Source organism: Sinocyclocheilus grahami, unplaced genomic scaffold (genome assembly GCF_001515645.1).
Source record: "Sinocyclocheilus grahami isolate Dianchi unplaced genomic scaffold, SAMN03320097.WGS_v1.1 scaffold656.1, whole genome shotgun sequence".
Taxonomy (NCBI): Eukaryota; Metazoa; Chordata; class Actinopteri; order Cypriniformes; family Cyprinidae; genus Sinocyclocheilus; species Sinocyclocheilus grahami.
The window spans coordinates 50,678-53,578 of NW_015505835.1; the positions used below are offsets into that span (position 1 = coordinate 50,678).

The 2,901-nt window shown below is 39.3% G+C and overlaps 1 long non-coding RNA gene across 1 annotated transcript in view; it reads right to left on the reverse strand.

Moving 5' to 3' along the window:
- Nucleotides 1–742: 742 nt before the first annotated feature.
- LOC107558712 (uncharacterized) overlaps nt 743–2,901 on the reverse strand; it is a 23,393-nt gene continuing 21,234 nt past the window's right edge. Inside the window, exon 3 of the long non-coding RNA XR_001605519.1 lies at nt 743–926. This is a non-coding gene — a long non-coding RNA (uncharacterized lncRNA). The remainder of the gene's footprint in view (nt 927–2,901) is intronic.

The window sequence follows — 2,901 nt, forward strand, 5'->3', positions numbered from 1 at the left end:
TCCAGGTTCCAGTAGTACCAAGGGAGACTAGATACATAATTTTGGCAATGTGTGCCTTCTTTACAATGAGTTAGCAGTTTGATGGACTTCCAAACCTCAGAGGTTAGAAATTGGTATCCGAGGTTAAGGTTAGCAGCAGGTTAAGTCTAAATAGGTTAAAGATTAAATAAGGTTATCAGATAATATTGTCAGAGGACATGGGTTGTGAATGATGGTCACTTCACTTTACTACATTTAGAAGTAGGATAGAAGAAGTAGAATTTATTTTCATAAAATTTAAAGTCTTATTTACTGTGTTAAGTCATGTGAATGTATCTTTGTGTTGCATATGAGCTGATCGCTGACTGATAAGCTGATTTTATACAGTATATATGATCATTCAACCAACTAGTCACAATGTTTTTGACTTGCTGTCAAAATTCAAGCTACAGCTGAACAGTTATGGTTGTCTTTCAGATTTTATTTTCCACAATGAATCAGCTCTCAAACCCTTCATACCTGACAGATGTGATTCCCAGTGTAGTTCTTAGTTTCTTTGGATTGTGTAGCTGTGTTTGAAACAGAAAGAAATTAAGAAAAGTTGTGTGAGAAAAATAGGAAAAGCCTGGGGAATACTAGTGATGCCAATGTCTAAAAGTGCTTTTGCTGGCCTTCATGTATGTTAAACCTCAGGCACAATTACACTGCAATAAATACAAATTAGCGACAGATGACATGACATTGTGACATATTTATTGGCTCAGACTCCTATGCAAACTCCAGATATCCATTAGCTCGCTCTTAGGATGCTGCCGGGCTTTTAAGACAGTCATGGAAGTGACATTCACCCTGACCTTTGCCCTCATGTGGATTTGTTGAGATGGTGGTCACCCATGGGAAAGACTGTGACTCCATTAAGTGTTGCAATCAGGGTAATGCACTCAGATCTGTGTGTGTGAGGTAGAAAAAGACAGACGTTAAGAGAGGGAAATTGCTTTGAGTGTCCGTCTGTATCTGGTTTCGAATACCTTAACAACAGCGAATAATGTTAAATTTGATAGCAGCAATTGAAATACTGGAAGTCACTTTGGATAACATCTGCTAAGTAATGTTTAAGATTGTTAACTCTATGAATCTTATAAATTATGTAAAAAAATGTATTGTCATAATAATGCCTTAAATAGGCTTAATTTTTTTCATGCAAAATCTAATTTCTTTACAAGTTTCATGAGTTTCACCCCATTATATTGCAGATTATTGTATTGAAATAACATTCTCATTGGAGTTAATCTGAAATGCACACCTGAAAAACACAATATACCACAACATAGCCATTTTTTATTCGATTTCGTGGCTATTTTCGTCACAGTTGCACAAGGAATTCATCTTAGTAAGTCTATGCACAGCAGTCAGTAAGTTTATATATTAAAAGACTCAAGTGCAGCTCACTGTAAGGTTTTAATTTCTGCTAACTGATGTCTTCATCTTAACTGACGGGCTCCTTTCATTAAAGATTAAAGGCGAGCAGTGAGCTAATGCATGTTAAACTCGGTGGCCTGGCCTCAGTGACCACTGCGTCATCGCTCAGCACCGCCACACAGCTAACGAGCGGCTGCCGTCAGAACAAATGAGAAAATTGATATTTTCATATTTCTGCTGCTGATAGACAGGTGACCCTCGGCCCCCTGGGAATGACAGTTAGCATGAGGCGAAGCAAAGAGGGGGCCGATCCACATCATCTGCAAGTTATTAGCCCGTGTCTTCTACGCATACATTTTCTCTTTTTCTCTCTCAGTGTGAATACCATTTAACTTGGTACGCTTTAGTATCCCATTTAAAACTATTTTATTTACACAATTCCCAGGTTTTTTTTAATGTACTAATAAAATAGCATGAAAAGGTCATTTTAAATGCATAAAATCTCTGTAACTCCTCTTAAAATGGTTAATTTAGCCTTTGGCATTCTTGACTGTATGGAATAATAATTTAAATAATAAAAATAATTCAATAATGTCACACGTTTGACATAAGGATATTCATGTTTTCATAACTGATATTTGTGTAATTACAATGACATTTTAATTCATTTTAACTCACTTTATTTGCCAGAAACTATGATACTGTCACGAATCCTGTCCATGGACTTCCGTTCATTCACCACCAGAGGTCACCCTTTCCATTACATTGACTCTCACACAACACATACTGTTGCATAGCACCCTGGACTACATATCCCATCATTCATTGCACTGATTACACACTGCACTGATTGCACTGATTGCACACAGCTGCTTTATATCACTCCCTCACTATATAACACCCACTCAAACAACCATTCTCGGCTGAGTATTGTTTAGCCTGTACCCCGTTCCGAGTCTTTGTGTTTCCTTGTTTTGCCTTGCCTTGCCTGTTCTCTCGGTTTCTGATCTTTGCCTGTTTTCCTGGATTTTTCCCTCTCGTCTCGCCCCTGTGATTCTGTCTGCCGATCAGTGACCTACGCTAGCCCCAGGACTATTCTTGTGTTTTGCCCGCCATATACCTGTTTGCCATTGATCGACCCTGCCTGTGTTTGACCACTTCTCTTGTCAAATAAAGCTTGCACATGGATCCGCACGCCTCTCGTCTCCTCAGCCCCGTGACAGAATACTCAGCCCCACAAGGATCCAGCAGCTTTTCTAAAGGACTCTGGCCAGGTATGGACCCAGTCACCCAGCTACTACATCTTCGGCAAGGAGGTCTTTCTATTGAGGAGTATGTTCGCCGGTTCTGTGTGCTATCATATCAGGTTCCACTGTATGATGAAGTTTTGTTTAAAGACTTGTTCCGTTTTGGACTGGATGAACCCACGAAATCTTGGTTACCTGGAGGGGAATGTAACTGTAGTTTAAGGGACCTTATGGATTATGCTTTGTTGTCTGTTGG